The following is a 25,214-nucleotide window of genomic DNA, read 5'->3' as shown; positions in this document are numbered from 1 at the left end:
CCTCAGTGCCCTTGCACATGGCCCTGACACAGCTCCTGGGCCTGATCGCATCCACAGCCATATAATTAAACATCTCTGATCTGACTACAAGCGACATCTTCTTGTCACCTTCAACCGGCTCTGCTGCTATGGCATCTTTCCGTTGCAATGGTGGGAGAGCACCATCATTCCGGTGCTCAAACCCGGTAAAAACACGCTCAATGTGAATAGCTATCAGCCCATCAGCCTCACCAACGTTCTTTGTAAGTTGCTGGAATGTATGGTATGTCGGCGGTTGGGTTGGGTCCTGGAGTCACGTGGCTTGCTGGCTCCACGTCAGGGCGGCTTTCGCCAGGGTCGCTCTACCACTGATAATCTTGTGTCCATAGAGTCTGCCATCCGAACAGCCTTTTCTAGATGGCAACACGATTGCCGTCTTTTTTGACTTAGGTAAAGCATACGACATGACTTGGCAACATAATATCCTTGCCACATTGAATGAGTGGGATCTCCATGGACCACTCCCGATTTTTATCCAAAACTTCCTGTCGCTCCATACTTTCCGTGTCCAAGTTGATGCCTCCCAATAGTTCCATCCATATCCAGGAGAATGGAGACCCTCAAGGCTCTGTATTGAGTGTGTGTCTATTTTTAGTGGCCATTTATGGTCTAGCAGCAGCTGTCGGGCCGTCTGTCTCACCTTTGCTGTATGCAGACGACTTGTGCATTTTGTACTGCTGCTAAATTACTGTTGTTGCCAAGCGGCGCCTACAGGGAGCCATCCACACAGCGCAGTAATGGGCTCTAGCCCATGGCTTCCAGTTATCAGCCGCAAAGTCGTGTCTCATGCACTTCAGTTGGCGTTGTACTGTTCATCCGGAAGCCGCACTTTACCTTAATGATGATCCACTAACTGTAGTGGAGACATATCAATTCCTAGGACTGTTTTTCGATGCTCAATTGACTTGGCTCCCTCATCTTTCTCAGCTTTAAGCAGAAGTTCTGGCAGCACCTCAATGCCCTCCGTTGCCTAAGCAACAACAATTTGGGTGCAGATCGCTCTACACTGCTGCAGCCTCTACAGAGCCCTTGTCCAATCCTGAATTGACTATGGTAGTGGTTTATGGTTCAGCAGCGCCTTCAACATTGCATTTAATCAACCCTGTGCACCACTGTGGGATTACATTAGCGTGAGGAGCTTTTAGTACGAGTCCAGTGACCAGTGTCCTGTTGGAGGTTGTTGTCCCTCCACTGCAGATTAAACTTGCTGCACACATTCATAGTTTCCCTGAGCATCCGAATTACCATCTCGTTTTCCTTCCCGCGGCAGTCCATCTCTCACATCGATGGCCCAGATCTGGGCTAACGATTGTGGTTCACGTGTGGTCCCTTCTCTCCAAACTGGAGTCCTTCCCTTTCCCACCTCTGTTTGCAGTTCGTTCATGTATCCCTCCATGGTGTACACCTTGGCTGCAGCTTCTTCTGGACCTTTTGCATGGCCCTAAGGACTCTGTTAACCTTGCGGCTCTCCGCTGTCACTTCCTCATGATTCTTGACGTGTTCCGGGCTCTGAAGCGGTTTACACTGATGGCTCAATGGCTGATGGTCACGTAGCCTTCGCATATGTTTGTGGAGGGCATGTTGAGCAGCACTCCTTGCCAGTTGACTGCAGTGTTTTCACTTCAGAGCTGGCGGCCATATCTCGTGCTTTTGAGTACGTCCAGTCATTTCTCCTGTGTGCTGACTCATTGAGCAGCCTACAAGCTATCGACCAGTGCTACCCTCGCCACCCTCTGGTGGTGTCCATTCTGGAGTCTATCTATTCTCTGGAACAGTCCTGCCATTCCGTGGTGTTTGTGTGGACCTCAGGACACATCAGAATCCCTGGCAAAGAACTTGCTGACAGGCTAGCCAAACAGGCAATGCAGAAACTGCTTCTGGAGATAGGCATCTTCAAAGCTGACCTGCATTCTGTCTTACACCACAGGGTTTTCCGGCTTTGGGAGACGGAATGGATAACAGCATGCACAGTAAACTGCATGTCATTAAGGAGACTATGAATGTGTGGGATTCTTCCACGCAGGCCTCTCACAGGGAATCAGTTGTCCTCTGCCGACTCCGTATTGGCCATACGTGACTAACGCATGGTTACTCCATTGCGAGGACCCACCTCAGTGTCACTGTAGCCACAAATGACAGTCGTCCACCTCTTGCTGGACTGCCCACTTTTAGCCACTCTGCAGCAGACTTTTAACTTTCCCAGCACCCTGCCTTTCGTGTTGGTCAACAATGCCTCCGTAGCAGCTTCAGTTTTACATTTTATCCATGAGAGTGTGTTTTATACTTCTATCTAGGTTTTAGTGCATGTCCTTTGTCCCTTTGTGTCCTCCACCCTAGTGCTTTTAGGGTGGAGGTTTTAATGTATTGCTGAGTGACTAGCTTTCCCTTTTTATTCTCGTGGTTGGCTAGCCACTGTAATTTGATTTCATGTTTTACTCTCTCCTGTTTCTAGCGTCTCTGTTGTGTTTCCTTGTCCTCTTTTGTTCCTTTTAGTGTTCATTGCCTTCCCTTCACTCTTGTGGCTTTTCCTTTCTTTCCGTTTTGTGTTATATGTTTTGTCCATTTCATTCTCACACTTTTGGCATTATTTTATTAGGAACAAGGGACCAATGACCTTGTAGTTTTGTCCCTTCTCCCACCTTTAAACAAACCAACCAACCAAACATATATAGGTAACAAAGTGCAAATAAATAGTTATAGAGCATACAATTATTTTTTGGTGTTGCGATTCTTTTCCCCCATCAGTGTCATCAATTTTGTAGCAGTTTTACTCAGGCAGCAGTTGCACATGAGCACAGGGCTATAGCAGACAAGGAGACGACATGGAGTCCGTGCTTCAGACGTAGTACCACAGTGCAGCAGACCTTCCTGGCTCACTCCAGCAGCAGCCCAACTCCTGTCATGGGGGCAACAAGGCAACAAATTGCAGCCCATGCACAGCAGCTGTTTCTCACCACCACAGTGGACATGCCTCTGTGCCACATGCAGAGGCTGCCTGGGTGCAGTAACTCATTTGCAGGATTGGCTACCTCTGCAAGATTACTCTTCACCTTCATGCATTGCTGACACCCATAGAATGGCGCAAGGCCATCTCGCAGTATAGATACAGTGATAATGTAACGGTGCAAAATAAAACATTAATTTTGACAGTCTCTTCCCTCTCATCCTTCACCAGCCTACTAACCAGCCTCAACTCCCCACTGTCTCCCATCCTGACATCATAGCCAACTGTCCACCCCAAGGTCACCTATAACATGCAACTGTTATGAGCACCTACAGAAAGTGGTGGTTGAAGGATGGCGAAAGCACTGGTAGGTGACAAGATGCTGAATGTCCATGGCTGATCGTAGAATGTGGAGGTCAGAGACTTGCCAGCTCTGTAAAGGCGGACATGGAGTGCTCAGTGGTAGATCTGATGACACAGTACAGTGCTGAACAGTGTTAAGGGATACATAGTTTCATGCACATTATTGAAAATAAACCTCCACAACAGACAACCCTTGTGTGTTTACATGTTGACCCAATGACACTGCCAGTTGTGATTGCAGTGGCCACAGCAGCAGAGAGATTAGACCATGAATCAGTGTAAATGTCTTGCTTAGTTAGATGGATCACATTTCTTGTTACACAAGATCAGTGATTGTGTCTAGATATACAGTCATCCAGACAAACGGCTGCTTGAATCATTTGTTGCACGAAGTATGCAGGCCAGTGGAAGTACTTTAATTCTCTGCTGGACATTCACCTTGTTTTTCATGGGAAGTATGGTAATAATCAAAGACACATTAAAGCTATGGAGTATATGGACACTGTTGTAGACCATTTACATTCCTTCATGCTTGAGTTCTTTCTGCCAGTGATGGCATCTTACAACATAACTGCCGATGTCTCATGCCTGGAAACATGCTATAGTGATCCAGGAGGCAATACAATTAACTCACGTTGATGTCTGTACCACCAGATTTACCTGATTTGAACCTAGACATTTAGTAGCATAACAGTGCTTTAATCTGGTTCCTGACCATACTATATGTAGCTCACAATGAGTTGCTCCACCCCACAGATGAAATGCACAGACTTGTCTTAACAAGGTTTAGTCTTGGCTGGTTCTGATTATACAAACATCAAAAAAGTTTTGCACCACCCAGGTTCCCAGAACTCCTAAAGATAGATGTTGACTGTGGATATTGTATCACAGACACAGTCCCTTTGACTGTTCAGAGATCCCCCAATGGGTCTGGGGGTTAGAATACGCCCGAGGTATCCCTGCCTGTCATAAAAGGTGACTAAAAGGAATCTCACACTTTTTGGCCCTATGCGTTCAGGTCCCATTTTATGGTTTGACCTGCCACTTTCCAAATTCTACAGAAGTGCCGGCCATATGGGGAAGGACACCTTACGTGGTGCGAGAGTTATCCATAGTGACCTTAGATTCGATCTCTTGAACCTCTTGTCATGGCTTTGCATCTCCACCTGCAACTCAACTATTTGGGCAAGGACACTTTACGGGGTATGTCATCTGCTTCCGTTGCCTCCTGTCCTCCTTCGCCCTCATGACAGTATTGTATTTCTCTGCACCCACTATCCAGCATGGTAGCCAGTCCGTTGTAGTGGGGCCGTCATGTACCCATTTGGTAGTAGCCCCCTGACAACACAAGGATCGCACTGCTGATGCCTGAACTGTAAACTCCCCATGTATACCAAGAAGTAGATGTCTGTCTTCCTGCAGCATCAGGACTCCTGGCAATGGTCATCATGCCAGGTGGCCTTTGCTGTGGTTGGGTGTTGCCCATGGGGGAGCCCCTGATCGGAGAGGGTGGCATCAGGGCAGATGACCTGCAATGAAGTGGACTAAGTCATCTCTCGCTGGTGACCATACACCGTCAGCAGTCTCTACGAAGGGCGAGATCGAGTACAATGCTGACAGATATGACACTAAATAGTTTCCCTCCCTCGCTACACCATGCGAGGAACATAAGGCTACAGAAAGAAGAGACCCCCCCAGAGGGTCCACAACTCTTTTGTGGATACGTGCGAAGCGAGCACGGGACCCCGAGCTAATGTGGCCCTCCTTCCTTTCCGGGGTGCATACCTTCCTTTTCCGAATCCTTCCCCATCCCCCATCTTTGCCCCCCCCCCCTTCCTCTCCTCACCAATGCCTCTTTCCTTCCCTTTCTCCCCCTCTGGGAGTATTTTTTTGCCTTCGTCCGGAGATGGATGCTCTAAAATGTAAAACAGTCTCTCTTCTTCACTTTCTCTGCTGGCAAGTCCTTGTCCTTCTTTTTTCCTTACCTCTTCTCTTTACCCTTTTCTCCGCTGCAGCGCTTGAGACCTCACTTCTTTCCTTTTTCTTCCCTTTCTTTGTTTTTCCCTTCCTCTTTTTTCCTCCCTGTGCATGTCTGAAGGCCGACCCACGCATTCCTATGCGTAGCTGGTGACAGGGCAACGCCTACTTAACCCCTAGTAATGGCCAGGCCCAGGAAGGGGTGATTACCCAAGCTGATACCTTCCAAAAGTGCCGATTGGTCCCTCCGTCCATTTCTCGGGAGATGTGACCTGAGGTGTGAACAATTACCTAAGGCGGGAGTGCCCTCAGAGAGGGCCCCCACAAGGAAGGAGCGCTCCATCAGAGATGCCGGTAATCATGGGGGATACTTCCGCAATGGTTTCCTCATCATCTACTATGTCTGCTCACAAGCGTAAGTTCTTCCATCGTTGCCACAGTTCCTTGTTGTTTCTCGGTCTGACGAAGGTCACGACTTCTCCACAGTCAACCCTTTCATTATTCAGAAAGGTGTCGATGCAATTGCAGGTCCTGTAAAGTCTTGTTCCAGATTATGAAATGGCACCTTGTTGTTAGAATCAGTCAGTGCCCTACAGGCACAAAAATTGCTGCATACTTCACTGCTACACACCTTCCCTGTCCTGGTGGAAGTGCACCACACTTTAAATTCATCACGTGGGGTCGTTTATACACGCTCCCTCGACGGATTGTCCGACGAGGAAATTCAAAACTACCTGTCTGACCAGGGCATCACGGCTGTTCATCGAGTCATGAAAAGGGTTGACACGAACATCGTTCCAACCCGTACTGTCTTCTTGACATTTGACAGTGTTCACCTCCCATCGAACACAAAAGCGGGCTATGAGATAATTTCTGTTCGCCCTTACATCCCAAACCCTATGCATTGCTATCGGTGTCAGCGGTTCAATCATACCAGCCAGTCCTGTTCCAATCTGGCCAAATGCATTACGTGTGGCAAGGATGCCCATGAGGGTGCTTGTCCACCTCCATCCCCTCGTTGCATCAACTGTATGGGTGACCACGCTGCTTCCTCTAGAGATTGCCCCATTTTTAAAGACGAACGGCTCATTCAGGAAATCAGAGTGAAGGAAAAGGTGTCGACCTTTGCTGCTCGAAAGCCCACTGTGCCTCACACAGGTAAATACAGCACTGTCCTTGCCTCTCCTTGGCCAACAAAGGAGGCAGCCACTCAGACTTGTGATCTCACCTTTAGTGCCATGGTCATCAGATCGGCCAGTGCAAAGATCGGCCATTCAACCTCCCCACTCTCACCTGCTCACTCTATGGCTCACCGTTCACTGGGTTCTGCTAAATCTCGAACCCCAACATCAGACACCCAGACTTCCAAAAAAAAGCCTACTCGTTAAGATTTTTTACGTACCCCAACTTCTCAACCATCGGTTCCTCCTTCATCTCAATGTTCTGTTTCCAAAAAGGCTAAAAAGCAACCCAGTTCCTCTCCTTCTTCGCCACGGTGTGTCTCACCTACAGCACCGCCAGGTGGTAACCATCCTCAGCCGTCTTCTGTGTCGCCGAGGCGCACTGCTGGCGGCCGATCAACTGGCCGATCGCTGGTGGCAGGAGCTGCTCCTGAACAACCTATGGATCCGGATCTTCTACCTTCAGTTGAATGCCGTTCCACGCTGTCAGTCGCAAGCTCTGAGAAGTCGTTGAGTTTAGGGCAACCTTGGTCACATTCTTCCATTTTCTGTCCACCCTATGTCCATTATCCATTGGAATATCCAAGGCATTTGAGCCAATCAGGATGAATTGTCGATCCTCTTACGATCCTACTCGCCGGTCATCATCTGTCTTCAGGAAACAAAGCTGCGTCCCCACGACTGCTTTGTTTTCCCCCATTTTCAGTTGGTCTGATTTGATCTCCCCTCTGTTGAAGGCACTCCAGCACATGGAGGACTCATGATTCTTCTCCATGATACTCTCCATTATCACCCAATCCCCTTAAACAGTTCCTTCCAAGGTTTCGCTGTCCGTCTTTCCCTTTCTGGATACACCTTCTCTCTTTATAGTGTCTACATTCCATCATCCACACCAATGGCACGAGCTGATCTCCTTCATCTTCTTGGTCAGCTTCCGCCCCCCTATTTGCTGGTTGGGGACTTCAATGCCCACCACCTGCTTTGGGGATCTCCGCATCCTTGTCCATGCAGCTCACTATTGATAGATGTCTTCCACCAAGCGGATCTTGTTTGCCTCAACACTGGGGACCCTACGTATTTGTCTGCCTCCATGACAAATTTCTCTCATTTGGAACTTTCGGTCGGTACTGTTCCGCTAGCTCGGGGCTTCGAATGGTTCACTCTTGCTGATACACACACACGAGTGACCACTTTCCATGTGTCCTTCGATTGCAGCCACAACTGCCATATATGCGCCCGAGACACTGGAAGTTTGCCCAAGCCGTTTGGACACTTTTTTCGTCTCTAGGGACATTCAATGACCGTCATTTCCCTAGAGTCAACGATGAGGTCACTCATATTACAGCTGCAGAACATTCAATACCTTGCACCTCCGAATTGCCCCGGCGCCCCCCAGTTCCTTGGTGAAACGAGGCATACCGTGACGCAATACGTGAGCGGCGACGTGCTCTTCGCGTTTTCAGACACCATCCTACTTTGGCCAACTGTATCCACTATAAGCAGTTCCGCGCACGATGCCGTCACGTCATTCGCGATAGCAAGAAGGCAAACTGGGACTTCTTTACTAGCTCATTTAACACCTTCACTCCCTCCTCGGAAGTTAGGATTCGGATTCGACGGCTATCTGGAGCACCTAATTTCTCCCCGGTCTCTGGGCTCACTGTCGCGCATGATAAATTAGTGGACCCCGTCACAATTTCTAACTCATTGGGTCAACACTTTGCTGAGATTTCGAGCTCTTCAAATTACCCGCCAGCTTTTCTCCTGAAGAAACGTGCAGCGGAAGTGCAACCTCTTGCCTTTTCCTCTCAAAATCGCGAAAGCTGCAATACTGTTTTCTCCATGCGGGAACTCCAACATGCACTCTCTTCTTCTCACTCTTACACCCCAGGACCGGATGGTCCACATACAAATGTTGCTGCATTTATCATACCATAGTCTGTGTTACCTCCTTCGCCTTAACAATCGAATTTGGACCAACAGTACTTTTCCCAGACGATGGCGGGAAGCTATCGTCGTTCCTGTTCCGAAACCTGGAAAGGACAAACATCTCCCCTCTAGCTATTTTGTTGATTGATTGGCCTCGTGGTAAGAAATCAATGAACATGGTTACTGAGAGACCATCAAGAAATTGTGCCGTGCAATACAGAGCAAGTGCCAAGGATTACTGTCAAAAGGTGTTTTTTTTCCCACAATAATGCCCAACCTCACAGCTCTTATGAGAATTTCACTGGGATGCATTTGATCATCCTATGTACAGCCTGGACCTTGCTCCTAGCTCTCTTCTTACACCTAAAATCTGTCCATGGTGGTCAACACCTCAATGATAATGACAAGCTAAACGAACATGTTACCACATGGTTGTAAACACTGGTGGCAATCTTCTATGAAGAAGGCATACAAAAACTTGTGCCACAGTATGACAAGTGTCTACAAAATTTTAGAAGCTATGTAAAATAGTAGTTTAACAGTTGTAGATTTTTTACAATAAATATTTTTTCTGTGTCTGTGCACATTTGTTTTATATAACCAAATGGAACTTGCTTTGTGGACATACCTCATAAATTAATAGCTGTGAAGATCTATAATCAAAAGTGTTGTCTATTTAATTATTTTAAGCACATAATTGAAATTTTTGATACTTAAATTATGAACTTTTTTAACTGCATTTCATAGTTCACTCCCACCTTCATAGTTTAGTGGTCAGTGTGGCTGAATGCCATTTAAGGGGGCCTGGATTTGATTACCAGCAGAGTCAGCAATTTCCTCTGCTTGGGGACTGGGTATTGTTTTGTCCTCATCATTACCGGCATGCAAGTCATCAAAATGTTCAAAAGTCAGAGAAGAAGGAAGAGTAATGTTGTAAGTTGAGCATGGTCACTTGTGTTTATTTCATAGTAATGTAATGTCCTATGCAGAGAGTAAAAATAAGTTGCAATATTGGCTGAGAGTATAATCCATTGGCTACAATCTTTGGAAAAAGCACTGTTTGATAACATTTAACACAAACTTTGCAAACTGCTTGGAAAATTAATTTGAGGCAGTAATTTAGCATCTTGGAAAATAAAGTAGTAAGGAAGTAAGTAAGTTTATTTTTCAGGTATAGTAGTATCTCCATATTGTCCATTGCATTATGATCTCACAATTAAGTGTATCAGGAATATTAATGAAACATGAACATGAAAACTACAACTGAAACCACTGAAGATCACTTACTGCACTTATTAATGTCATATGCACATGCATGGGTTCTTTAGCTTTGGATATGAAAGGTAAAATAACAAACAGGTGCGGCAGTGAAATGAGAGATTTGGCAACACTGGAAGTAGGAATCACAAAACGGGAGTGATGCCACTGACCCTGATATTTATGTTCAGTGGAGATGCCGTCCCTGGGCCAGTGTACAATGTGTTGTTGCCACGAAGGTGATTTACAAAAATGACAACTAAGCAGCTATGCAGTGCGTTTTTCATACTCCTCACAAACTCGCAAGTCATGCCCCTGTCCCATCAGCACATGCTATCAAAGTACAGGTACAGAACTTTGAGGAAATGGGTGACGAGGTGCAAAAGAGGGATGGAAGTGCAAAATGGAAGTGTACACTACAGAATGTTGCAAGAATGGAAGAAGCCTTCAGCCGAAATTCCAGGCATTCTGCACAAAAGCATGTGCTGAAACTTGACGCAACAGATTGCAGTGTGTGGTGAATATAGCAATAAGAACTGCAAAACTACCTATACAAAATCCAGATAGTGCCAAAAACTGATGCAAATGAGCTCCTGAAAATACTATTCTTTCACCAGAAATTTTTGGGGTTCATGAACAACCACACACGTCTGTGCAACAATCTGACCATGAATGATGAGGTGTCAGGCTTTGCTGACAAGCAAACCTTTAGCGACTGATCATGTGAAAATCCTGAAATGCTTCATGAAACACAACTTTAGTAATAAAGTGGTGGTGTGGTGCAGTATATTAATGTTTGGAATTGTTGGGTGCTATTTTTTCTAAGACAACTGTGCTAATGCCGGTACCATGAATACAAAACATTGTGTTCACATAGTGAAACACACCCTAATGTGACAACTTCCTGTAACTTTAGAGACATTCTTCCAACAAGACCATACCTTGCAGCATTCCATTAACATGCAACAGAACATCTTTCCTGGTCATCTGATCGCCAACAGTGGGGACGTTTCCTGGCCTCCAAGATCCCCTGACCTTCCAGTATGTGATTTGTTCCTTTGGGGTCATTTGAAATCTCAGATCTTCCAGTGGACCCACCAAACACCATCCAGGAAATGAAGGACCAAATTCAGGAGGAAATTAATTGAAGTTCAGTGCCAGTCTTGCCAATGCCGAAGGTCCAAAATGCATTCTTTGAGAGAATGTACTTATGTTCATTGCCCGTGAATTCATTGTCTTATGAAATTGTCCACTATGTGTATCTGGGGAGCATCATTTCAAATTGCATAATGACAAAAAAAACTCATTATCTGTAACCTGGGAAATTTTTCACAAATTTTAAAATGTGAAGTTGTTATGTTTGAAATGTACTTCTAGAAACATGAAAAAGTGAAATCAGTTTTGCAATTCTGTTCTTCATATTTAAGGAAAATGTGTCGGTCTTAATACGCCATGACTAAATACAAATATAAAAATAAAAAAAAAATTAATGCGGCAAATACATAACTAAGTATTTATTTTTGTTACTATTGTAGAATAATAGTGTTAATGATGTCCTTTTTGGTGCCATTTGTCTTTGAAAACATTTTTATTACACAATAAATATGTTCACATTAATCATTTCATATCAAACTCAGCATGTCTTTCTGGTAAATATTTTGATTTATAGAATCTTGAGAATGGCCATTCTTTTGGTTTCTGTTAATATTTGGTAAGGTCGTCATGCTCCTTTCAAGCAACCACAAGCTGATGTACAAACCTCTCCCTCACTGCCCGTTACAATAGGAGCTGCACCAATGAAGTTCATACAGAAATCTAAATCTGCTATGCTCTTCCAGTCATCCCCAAAACGTTTAGATAGTAAGTAGTAGATTCACATCAGTCATCTTTGCTTTGCTTGTATGGTGAAATCACTGATGGTTCTCCCCCTGCATGTCCAGGGGTAAGAATAGGCCCTAGGTATTCCTGCCTGTCATAAGAGGCGATTAAAAGGAGTTTCCCACGTTTCAGCCTGTATGTGACGGTCCCCTGTAGGGTTTTGAACTCCATTCTTCAAAATTTTCCCGAAGATCAAGCCAATTGGGGAAGGGAGCCTTACATGGTGCATAATGTCCATCGTGCATTGAAATCTTTAGCCCACTTCCTCATTGTCGCATCTCAGTCCCGCTCATTCCCATCTCTTGGGCGAGGACACCTTCCTGGATGTGTTTTCCACCACACATTGTGCAGTGTCGCTTTGTGTCGATGATGACCATGGATTTCTTTGCACCTGATATCCAGCACGGTAGCCAGTCCGTTGTGGTGGGGCCGCCATGTACCGTGTTGGTTGTAGCCCCCCTGACTACACAGGGATCGGTCTGCTGATGCCTGCGCCATTAACTCCCCATGTATGCCAAGGGGTAGATAGATACCCATCCCCCTGGGGCATCGGGACGCCCGACAATGGCCATCCTGCCAGGTGGCCTTTGCTGTGGCTAGGTGGCACCTGTGGGTAGTGCCCCTGGTCTGAGTGGGTGGCATCATGGAGAATGACACTCGATGAAGCGTAGTCCATCATCTCTTGCTGGTGGTGGTGAAACACTAGCAGTCTCTAAGCAATCACAAGTTCAATTCAACGCACAGAAGTGCGACCCCAAATCGTTCCCCTCCTTGGCCACACCATGGAAGGAACATCAGGCTAAGGATGGCACTGGAACTTATTCGCCACAGTACCTTGTATGTTTGAGAGCTGATGGGGAATCTTTCATGACGATGAAGCCTCAGTTTTTGGTGGAGCATTTGGAGTACAAGTTTGGGGAGGTGTAGGGATTGTCCAAAACAAGATGTGGGTCAGTCTTGATCAAAACAGCATCCTCAGCCCAGTCACCAACGTTACTAGCTTGTGACAAGCTGGCGGATTTTTCTGTAACCATCACGCCCCATAAGAGCTTAAATATGGTCCAGGGTATCCTATTTCACAGAGACGTCCTTCTGCAGTCTGGCGATGAGTTGGGCCGCAATTTAGAGTGGCAAGGTGTACATATCGCTCCTGTAGTCGTTCTGTAGTGGTAATACTGAATTTGCGATGTATTCCTGAAAATAAATCAAAGATATACTGAATGAGTGGAAAGAACAAACATAAGTAGAATAACATCACTGTATGTCAAATCAGAAAAGAATTAAGTATGTACTGATTAGTAACATAAATTTTGTGTGTAGAGTACACCACTCCATTGCCAATGAAGCACCTAGGAATGAAAACTGCTGCATTTGAGCAAATATTAAGCTGTCAAATGGAGAAGCATATACTCAGCTAATATGATAACATGTTGCATTCACAATGTAAATGGGCAGCTGCGGACAGTGATGCTAGTGTTTACCAAGAGTCATTTTATAGGTGCATGTTCAAGGCCTTAAGCATTTGTGACGAAGCAAGCTGGGATCTCTTTACTTCGTCTCTTATTTTTCCACCTGCCTCCTTAAATTACTTTTATTTTAATTTTTGCCTAGTTACCTTTACATGTATGAATATAATCTGCATTTCCATAAAAGAGAGATTATGGCCCTCCGTCTTAAGGAATATAGCACAAGGTCTAATTTTGTGCCTTCTTTTGTATATGTAATTAATTTCCTAATTTATTTTGACCATTCCTAGTTAAATTTTTGTTATAGGGTGAAATCAGTAATTGTTTTGTGACAGATTCTATTGTCAACTTATAAACAATTATAAATTCTGTAGTAAATATAAACATTTAGAAGAAAAACTACTCAGATTCTTAAAGTATCTATTTGGCTCTATTCAAAAACATATTAGCAAAGTCAGCCCTTAATTAATTCCAAAATAATTACCAGGTTTGTCAAAAGTATTGTTTGTGTAACTATATGAATGTCATTGTTTAAACAAATGATTCGGCCTAATCTTTGTGGTAGAAGGAACAACTAAAAAGAATGAGTTATGAGTTTCATTGAATGAGTTAAATTTTAATTGTAATTTCTGTAACTTAAACAGTGAAAATGTAAAGCTTCAGTGCCTATTATTGTGAGGATATACAAAAAACTGATTTTTGGTGCTGAGACAGTCAGTCCACGGACGATTTTCAGACAGGAAGTATGTATTCGTTAAATTAACAACAATCCATCAACTTAACAGTGGAATAAGTGTGACACAAAGAAGCTGCGTGTTAGAACAATTAATGACAATGTCTGTTCAATTTATTTGAGAAATAGTGTCACACATATCGTATTATTCTGCAAGAACTGCCTAGTTAAGTTTTTACTGCTCATAGAAATTCAATGGCAAACTATTGCAGCAATATGCTGATGTTACCTGCAACCTATTAATGTGGCTTTTCAAAATTAACCAGCAGTTAATCAGCCATATAATTGTGTAATATTGGGCAGGTTGTGAACAGTGAAAGTAAAGAACTGTGAAGAGCAATTCATCTACATCTACATCTATACTCCGCAAGCCACCCAACGGTGTGTGGCGGAGGGCACTTTACGTGCCACTGTCATTACCTCCCTTTCCTGTTCCAGTCGCGTATGGTTCGCGGGAAGAACGACTGTCTGAAAGCCTCCGTGCGTGCTCTAATCTCTCTAATTTTACATTCGTGATCTCCTCGGGAGGTATAAGTAGGGGGAAGCAATATATTCGATACCTCATCCAGAAACGCACCCTCTCGAAACCTGGCGAGCAAGCTACACCGCGATGCAGAGCGCCTCTCTTGCAGAGTCTGCCACTTGAGTTTATTAAACATCTCCGTAACGCTATCACGGTTACCAAATAACCCTGTGACAAAACGCGCCGCTCTTCTTTGGATTTCTCTATCTCCTCCGTCAAACCGATCTGGTACGGATCCCACACTGATGAGCAATACTCAAGTATAGGTCGAATGAGCGTTTTGTAAGCCACCTCCTTTGTTGATGGACTACATTTTCTAAGCACCCTCCCAATGAATCTGAACCTGGTACCCGCCTTACGAACAATTAATTTTATACGATCATTCCACTTCAAATCGTTCCGCACGCATACTCCCAGATATTTTACAGAAGTAACTGCTACCAGTGTTTGTTCCGCTATCATATAATCATACAATAAAGGATCCTTCTTTCTTGTGCAACTGTCAGCTACATCATTTACAGCTTAAGCCCTACACTATATTAACAAGAAACTATCACAATACTGCTTAATAATAGTTCTGTCTCTGCCAGATAAAAGTGTTCTAATGAATTAGAAAGAAAGCTGCTGTTACTTCAGTTCCATTAGGTAGCTGCAGACTGTCTTAACAGGAACTTAATATTTACTTAATTAATAAAGTATTTTTCAAAGAAAATAGGAACCTAAATCTGTTATTACACAGGACAGTTTACAACATACTACTTGCCATCCATCCAAAGGAGGAATCAAACCCTTGCACTAAGATAAGCAGTGGAAGGAGACGTCACCAGGAATGTTTTTAATTGGCTGAGATAACCAATTACTTGCTGTATGTTAGATGGGAGCTTCTCAAATATCTTCACACCATAGGATATAATTCCTAAGTTAGATTTCTGTCTTGTATTGATGGTCCAGATCACAGTTCAGCTTGAACTGATTTTTCACAGCCACACTACAGTTCTTTCTTGACACCTATATGCCCACTATAATGACTGATTTTTTTTTACCCACCAGACAGCATTCTCAGGTGCAGTATGATGCACAGGATGGGGAGAGCCAATTGTTGCCCTATCATCAGATGGTGCATGTTTGCAGCATTGTTGGAGTGGTCCAGCTGTGGCCAGGTGTGAACTGTACATACTTCTCACTACATTCGGTGTGTACATGTTTTGTTCTCTGGCCATAGCTACATGAGCCACAACAATGCTGGAAATATGCAATAAATATGTCCCATCTGATGATAAATCGCTTGTGAATTCAAAACCGGCCATGGTAAATAGAAACTGAAGAATAAAATCAAAGGCGCCTGGCTGCTGCAAACCTTTACACAATTTTAAACCTGAACTGAAATTGCTTCTTCTGGCAACATCTGCCTGAAGAGAGATATTTAACAAAAACCTTGTGGCATAAGACTACGATTGCTTGGGCTATTTAGAACTAGATATCAATATTCCTTCACAGTAACATGAGCAGTGACAGATACCAATATGTTCATTATTATTACTTTTCAGCCAGTGAGCTAGCTGGTAATCTGTAAGTAGCTAGTATGTAGACACAGAAGACACAGAGTGTAAAACCAATGTAACCTACACCATTTTGGTACAAACAGACCAATGATCCTTGGGACATAGCATTATTTCTAGTTAGACACACAAACTATATCTGAAGAACAAAATCAGTCTATATAAAGGGATCTACTGCTCTGACTATGATAAAAGGTAGATTGGCAAAACAAAATCATGACTTCACCCACCTGTTTTGAACAGTAATGTCATCAACATCGTTTTAACTATTTCAAGCACATACAATACGGTGACCATGGCATCACTTATTACAACTGCAGACAAACATAAATAACAAGTATTTAACTCCAACAACAGAATGAAACTGACAGGAGAACTGAATGACGGAGGTGGTTTCGGGTGCAGACAAATATACGACAGTAAGAATAACGACATTACAGCAAAACAAATATTTGCCCAAAAAATCAAGCACATGAAATCCTCAAAATTTAACACAAAAAAAATTACAAAAACAAAATCTATTGGTGTTGTAAATTTCGATACCTCAAATGAGGACTACAATACCAGTAACCCATACACAACTAAAAATCTCAACACCACAATTTTCACCTACATAGCTCCAACAAAGCCCTCGACACCAGGAACCAACATACAACTCTAAAACATGGTGTTGCAAATTTCACTTCACCCTTAATCCTCAAGCAAAGGTCTTGATATCGTGAACTTGCACCCAACTCCAAAACCCGATGACACAAATTTACCTATATAGCACCAAAAAACAAAGCCCACTGTACAAAAAGAAACACACTCAAACACTAAAATCTATTTTCCACACTTTCACTTACTCTAAAACAAAAACCACAGTACAACAAAGCAAATCATGCCCACATGACTAATATCAGAAACATTTTCTAATGGTACATCAATAACCATGATACCAACCAATTACAATCCAACACAATTACCACACACTGACAAGAAAAATCCCAAAATTTATGAAAAATTGCATCATCACTAATTTCAATATACACAAAGAAACTATAGTCAACAAACTCATACCATACATAGTGTGGTATCAATGTTCGATACCACACTTGTTAGGGGTTGAAGTTATCGACCACGGTCCATATTAGTATCATTGGACCCGCGAGTTGCGACCAGTGCCACTCCGTGGCTTGCATCAAGTTTCTAGCAAGCTCTCATCCACTCTTGCTCGGGACGTCAAGTAGTAAAGCCTTCAGCTGATAGGAATCAACCTCTAACAAGGCACTTAGTAACGTATGGCCCAAACGAGGCCTCAATAGCTATTTGTTTATAATTATATTTATGCAGCCAAGAAGAATCCTGTACAACCAGTTAAGTACAATATATATTATTTTTTTTACCAACGACTTTTAATTATTTTAGTCGTTGCAGATCCAGACCATTCAGCCAGCAAGTTATCGACGTTACTGACAAACCTGCTGTGATTTATATGTTTCTATTTAGCATTGGCCACCAGTCAACACTGGCGACGACTCGTTCGTAGTCGTCGTCATAACAATTGGTGACAAGGTTAAAGGTACAGATTTTTTGGAAAGCGGAACAGTGAAAGCAGTGCTATTTATAAATGTTTACAGACTGTATACCCGGCTGTGCCACCCATCCTCTCCACATGGTGTGATTGATGAGTGCATGACATTTTTTCCTACTCCCGTTTGTGATTATTTGCTTTCGTTGTGATGGCAAATCCAGAGGCAGAACTGTTACGATTACAGAATTAGCAGCCCAACGCACTACTGCACACATTGGGACCGCTCGTCCAGGGACAACAACTAGCTGTGCTACAAGTACCGGCTGCACAGGAGCTGGCCGTACAGCGGGTCACAGCCCCGCCATTTCGTGCATTTGACTTCTGTGTGGAAAGATGGCAGGAGTGACATGTGCAGTTTTCAAACCACCTTGCGGCATATGACATCCAACGTAAAACACGGCTGCATGTGCATTTATCTTGTGTTGGCATAGCATCGTACCACATTCTCCTCAAACTCTTCCCGAGAAGTTCTCCAGATCAGCACAGTTTCGAAGAACTTGTTCAGCAATTAACTGATTATTACAAGGAAAGTGTGAATGTTGTCACTCAGCAGTACAAATTTTTCCACACAAAAAGTGTACCTCATCAGAATTACCATGAGTGGGTAGTCACTTTGCAAGGCCTCACTCACGACTGTGGCTTTTCATGTTCTTGTGGCATATCATATCCTGACATAATGGTACAGGACGCTATTGTGCAAAACGTGTCCAACACATGCATTAGAGAGCAAATTCTTAAATTATCCAACCCCACTTTAGAACAGGTGTTGGACATTTTGGACAGGCAGGACACTTTGGATTTTGCTGCAAATTCTTTTGAATCGCCTCCCGCTGTCTGTCAGGTTAGAAAGCTGGCCGCACGCGCATCACACATACATGATGCTGTACCGGCTCGGCGCGCGCCTGCCCAATTCACTTCCAGGAGACAGACACCTGTTATGCGCCGGCAGAAGCCGCCTGATTTGCGCTCATGCCCATCGTGCAAGGCCGTGTGCCACTTTTGCAACAAGAAGGGACATGTCCAGGCAGTGTGCCTCAAAAGACAAAAATCAAATGCTCCATATTACGTTTCCAGACAAAGTAGCTTCCACCGGAATGGTTTCCAAAATAAGACTTCCTATCACAATGAGCTGTAAGCAATCGAAATAAATGTTGTACATTCGCCTCCAGTACCTGTGACATTGCCCGAGTGTGTGAATTTTCTTTGTGATGCCAGTGCAAGCCGACGTAAGGAGACACGTCACACACGATCTGCCTGTCAACACAAGCCAGTGCACACTGCTTCTCAGAATGCCATCTTTCGCTGATGGCAGAACAAACTTTTTGTAGACTTGAACATTCAGAATCATATGATCCCTTTTCAGTTGGACACTGGAGCTTCTGTTACACTCACAAATCATAAGACTTATGAATTGCTTGATTCACCTCCATTGAGTAACGCAAATGTTAAGTTAGCTACCTACAGTGGTCAAAGTATCCAGGTTTTAGGACTGCAAACTCAAGTGATTTCTTTTCATGCACTGTGTTCACCCTCATCTGTAAACATTTCTGATCTTGATTTATTTGATGTATTCTCCTTAATTATGCATGATGACATACTAGCCATCACTAAACGTGTTCCCACCAACAGTGTTTCCGAACTATGTCAAGAGTTTGTTGACATTTTTTTCGCCAGGCTTAGGGCGCGAGACAAATTTTCAGACGCATATTTAATTGAAGGACAATGCACAGCCTAAATGTTTCCGCTCTCACACAGTGCCTCACGCGCTTTCTAGATGAAGTTGCTAAAACACTGCATGCACTTGAGGAACAAGGAGTGATTTAACCAGTGACAGCATCACTATGGGCTTCACTGTTGGTTATCTTAACAAAACCATCAGGCAAATTGCTGCCATCAATCCTCAACTTCTTGTTTCAACATTTCCTTTGCCACGTCCAGAAGACTTGTTTGACAAATTGTGTCAAGGTAAATATTTTTCCAAGTTAGATTTGCAAGATGCATATCTTCAAATTCCTGGGGATGATGAATCCCACAAGATTCTCATCGTGAAAACACATTTAGGTCTCTACAAATTTAAGAGGCTTCTGTTTGGATGAGCCTCTGCACCTGCACTATTTCAGCAGTACTTACAGACTCTTTGTGCATCGATTTCTTCAGTGTCTAATTACCTAGATGACATCGTAGCTTCTGCTTCTACACAGCATGAACATTTGCATAATTTGAGACAGTTATTTGAAGTGTTACATGAGAATGGACTTAAACTCAATAAGGACAGGTGTACATATTTTTTCTGAACAGTTATCCTACTTAGGACACGTAATAAACTCTCAAGGCATCCACCCAAGTCCGGATCATATAAGAGCAATATCAGAGCTACCAGCATGCAAGACAGTTAAATAATTACAATCCATCCTTGGAAAGCCCAATTATTATCACGAGTTTTTGCCTCACGCATCATCTCTCGCAACATCATTACATCGACTATGTTGAAAAAACGTTTCGTTCAACTGGTCGCTTAAATGTGAATGTGCCCTTCAGCAGCTTAAATCTGCGTTGTTATCTAGTACATAACCTCTTGGCCCCATGGTTGATGCTTCCGATTTTAGGATCGGAGCTGTTCTTGCACACAAAATTGGTTTGCACGATTGCCTGATTGTATTTGCATCAAAGCTACTCTCCTCTGCGCAGCGTAACTACTCACAGATCAAGAAGGAAGCTCTTGCTTTGATTTTTGGAGTCACAAAAACCCACGCCGACACGTTATCCAGATTGCCAATAGCTGAAGACTTGCTGTTCGACTCTTCCAAACAGGCTTGTATGTTCACTGGTGTGCAAAATGATGATGTAGTAGAAAGTTTTCCCGCTGACTTTTGTCGTATAACCACAGCAACAGCTAACAACCTAGTATTAAGTGTTGTTTTGCGTTATGTCACTAAGCAATGGCCTTTGTCTAAAATTTGGATCGAAGAACCATTGGTTCGTCTTTCTTTTGTGCAGACGACTTTTTGTCCAACGTGTTGCCATTTTGCTCTGCACGGAGATCGATCAGTCTCGTGTTATTGTTCCTCGTTCTTTGCAGTCACCTGTGCTACGACTTCTTCACCAAGGTCATTAGAGTATCGTACAGACAAAACAGTTAGCTCACCATCACCGTACCTGGTTTGGTATTGTTGCTGACATACCCAAGATTTGTTGTTCTTGTTCTGTGTGTGCAGAAAACCAATCCACACCACCGCAGAAAATTTTCTCTTGGCCTAAGGGAACTTTGCCACAGAATAGCTTACATTTAGATTTCGCTTGTCCTGTTTGGGATGCATGATGGTTAATTCTTTCAGCAGTTTTCCATCTGTTGTTCACATGTCATCAACATCGTTTGCTACCATCAAATACTTGTCTTCTATATTTAGCATAGAAGGACTGCCACAAGTCATTGTCCCTGACAGTGGACCTCAATTTGTGTCTGCAGGGTTCAAAACCTTTCATGAAGCTAATGGTGTTCAGCATTTAACTTCAGCACCATTCTCCCCTCAATCGAACGGAGCCGTTGAAAGATTCGTTCGGACATTTAAGTCGCAAATGTCTAAATTGATTGACTCTCATTCTTATTGTTTTTGTCTTTGTACCAATCGCAGCCATGCGACGGTGCTTTGCAGGTGAATCACTGCAAGGTCATCCTCACAGAACTCTGCATTTGTTGCATCCCTCACACCGCGTTTCTTTGCCATGGCAGACCCACAAAATCTTGCCTGATGATATTGTCTATTTTCATCATTCCCACGGCAATCGCCGATGGTTGAAAGGGTGCACCCTTCGCTATCTTGGTCGTGCTATGTTTGTCATAGCAGGTCCATCTGGTGAGGTGTCCAGGTATTAGAAGCAGATGCGTCTCTTTAGCCGTCGTGTCTCTGCCACTTGCCCTATGTTTCCAGTGTCGGCGCCGTCGGGGGTGCCCTCGAAGGGCCCTCTTTCTTGCTCTCCTCACCCCTGGGTGCCAGCACCCGTAGCTTCGCCTTTGCCGCGCGATGACGTGCCAGCACGCATACCATGTCTCACAGGGGAGTCGCCCGCAGTGCCAGCAACGCTGCGGTGACCAGATGACCATATGGACCAGGTGCCTTCAACTGTGATAGGGCACAGTGAAATTCAGGTTACAACGCCATCCAACGCCACAGAACAGTCTGCACTTCCTGATTTCCAGTCTTTGATGCCGGTCAGGTGCCCCGACCCGATGGAGGTCGACCCTTCGGTTGCTCCCATAGTTGTAGAAGCGCAGATGCCTCATGTTGACGTGCACCCTGGAGTAGATTTCCAGGCATTTCCTGTCTCCCATTGGTCGGAATGGCATGGTGTAGGTGGGCATGCCCCGCCTGCAGTCAGGCTCCCCACCTCCTCGACTACATCAGCATGGCGTCCCCCATGTGGCGGCCATAAACCACATTCAACGGCCATTCGCAGATTTGCGAAGGAGGAATGTGGTATCAACGTATGATACCACAATTGTCAGGGGTTGAAGTTATCAATTGCTGTCCGTATTAGTATCATTGTACCCATGAGTCATAACCAGCGCTGCTCTGCGGCTTGTATCAAGTTTCTAGCGAGCTCTCGTCCACTCTTGCTCGGAACATCAAGTAGTAAAGTAGTAAAACCTTCAACTGATAGGAAGCAACCTCTAATAAGGCGCTTAGTAATGTATGGCCTAAGTGAGGCCTCAATAGCTATCTGTTTATAATTATATGTATGAAGCCAAGAAGAATCCTGAACAACCAGTTAAGTACAATATATATAATTTTTTCCGACAACTTCTAATTATTTTAGTCGTTGCAGATCCAGACCATGCAGCCAGCACCTTATTGACATTACTGACAAACCTGCTGTGATTTATATGTTTCTATTTAGCACTGGTCACCAGCCAACACTGGCGACGACTCATTCATCGCCATCATAAAACATATAATAAAAACAAAAATATCTCCCACTGCAACAAGTAATGACCTACTCATAAATATCTGTATCTTATTCACAACTGATGAAGAAAGAAAAAATTAATATTAAATCTCTGACCATAAGAAACACATGCCACTAATATTTCCGAACATAAAAATGAATCCATCAGGTACAATGTGAAAATTCAAACTATCTCAGCAGAAAACCAGCAGAAATTCTTCCAATAGCAACCTGAAACATTCAATTCATGTCAAACAACTCACTAACATACATCTAGCACAAGAGAGCGCCCCCAAATTCTACAACACACCATCTACAAACACAGACAGACTCAGAAACATCAAATCTCACCATGACATTAACACCACATCACAGGTACGTCACAGGTCTAAGCAGATGGGTGTAGCGTCAGCACCTGACCTTGACCAAATAACATGACAGTAGCCTCAGATAGTAAATGTGAAGCGGAAAGCAAAAAGGGACCTCTTGTCGGAAGAGTAAAATTTTCAATACAAGCAAAAACCTATCTGGTATTTCTTTATTACAAGACATTCCGAAGTTTAATGAAGCCTTAGGTAACAACGATAATGTTACTGATAATGTTATTATTGAAATAGAACAAAAAGTTAATAGTGATCAAGTTGCAGATGAGAACGATGGTGCTGAAGACTTTGACCTGATGGCTGCATAAATTTAATTGACTCTTTTGATGCTGACAGAGATCATGCTCTCGTTTCAGAGTTTTTAAAAGCAGGTTGCAGGTGCAAAGAAGAATGTTGCAATTACTGTTCAGTTGATGACTATTTGGAAATACGTCATGAATGTGCTGAGATTGATCAGTATGAGAACAATGTCAACACATTAGATCAAGTAATTTTAGGCCAATTGCGGTGTGTAACTTCAGATTCTTCTTTGACAGCTCGTAAACATAAAGTACAAACTGAGAGGAAACAACCAGAAGTAAATACTAAGTAAAAGGTCGGCATGTTTGTAAAAACACTTACATGTTTTCCAACAATATTAAAATTAAAAGACTAAAGCGCTCTAACAAAAATGTAAAATGATACAGGATTGACTGTCAAAGCTCATGGTAATGCAAGAAAACTTCCTAAGAATGTGACTTCTTTTTCTGATTCAGAGTTTGTTGTAAAGATTTTACACAACTACGCAGAACAACATGCCATAATTTTACCAGGCAGAAGTAGCACTCAATTTAATGCAAATTTCAAACTTCTACCTTCAAGTGCTAATAAAGCCAAAATTTTTGAAACTTACATGGCTTCCTTTACAAATGATATGCCCGTAAAACCAGTATCAAGTAAAGTGTTCTGTAATATTTAGAAAGAGATATGCCCAAAAATAGTTGTCATGAAGCCCAAATCAGATCTTTGTGCATTTTGCCAATGGCATTTCACTCCAGGAACTGCAATGGCATCTGTGCCTGAAGAAACTAAAATGGAAACTATTGAAAAAATGAGGTCCCATCTACAACTTGTTGCAAAAGAAAGAGTTTTATAAGGGAACTATCAAAAAGACTACGGAAAATTTTGAAGATGGTGATAGAAGTTGTGTACACTACGGTTTTGACATGGCCCAGCAGGTTTACATACCCAGTAACCTGTTGCAGCCTGGACCTATTTAGTTCTTGGTTCCATTCAGAATAGGAATATTTGGGGTTATGTGTGACACTGTGAACAAACAAGTAAACTATCTACTCCCAGAAAGTGTAGGAACAACAAAGGGATCCAATGTTGTTGCCAGTCTTTTCCACAACTACTCGAAAAACTACAGTCATGGAGAAGACAATGTTCATTCATGCTGACAATTGTGTAGGTCAGAACAAGAACAACATCTTATTACGATATCTTGCTCGGAGAATCAGTAATAACAAAAATAAGAGAACTGTTTTGTCATTCATGCCAGTAGGTCACACAAAATTTGCATGTGACTGGGCATATGGACTTTTAAAGAAAAGATTTAGGGTCACCTATATCTCTTCCATACAAGAGTTCGCCGACTGCATTGAGAAATCTACATCTACAACACATGGTAACTCAACTGTTGCTGTTGGAAATGAAATAGGTGAAGTTGCTGTATACATATGACTGGCTAAATTTCTTGAAGGATAGTAATGCTAACAAAGTACCTCACATAACTAAATACAACCACTTTGAGTTCAACGTTAGCTCCAAAGGTAGAGTACATTGCAAATTGGACATTGATGGAAATGAATTTGTGTATTGCATCTTCCCCAATGACAATGAACCCACTGGGTTTCCTGCTGCAGTAATTCCTCCAGGCATGACAAGACAATGAAAACAGTACCCTTTTAAAAACATCAGGACCTATTGCAAAGAGAACTACAAAGACATTATGTGTCTTGAAGTAGGCTCAGAATGTGAACCAGAAACTCAAGTCAGCGACAGTAAAGATCCTGATGAAGAACCTGAACAAACAAATATTCCAGTAAAAAAAAAGAAGAGGTGAAAACGCTCTTGTTAAAGTGCCTTTAACCCCATTCAGCCTTTTTTTTATGAACAGAAAATCAAGTCGTTTGGCAATTACAAAATATGGGATCTCAGTAATCTATTTTGGAGGATTTGTGACTTCCAATTTCTTGTGGTTCTAGTGCCATTAATTGCTCCAGGATCAAAATTTGATCCAAAAGATGCCATAACATAGTGTAAAAATATAAATATTATGCCAAAAAAATAAGCACGGGGCTTGCTATATATTTCTCAACAAGGGGCCAATTTATTTGGTTTCAAATGTATTTACACTCTGATGTGATATAGGTCTCAGGGAGTAATCCACTTATTGTGAAGTGTTAATTTAAAAAACTCCAAAC

The sequence above is a fragment of the Schistocerca americana genome, chromosome X, assembly GCF_021461395.2.
Source record: "Schistocerca americana isolate TAMUIC-IGC-003095 chromosome X, iqSchAmer2.1, whole genome shotgun sequence".
Lineage (NCBI taxonomy): Eukaryota > Metazoa > Arthropoda > Insecta > Orthoptera > Acrididae > Schistocerca > Schistocerca americana.
The sequence above is the reverse complement of the archived record's forward strand: the minus strand, read 5'-3'. Positions refer to the sequence as shown.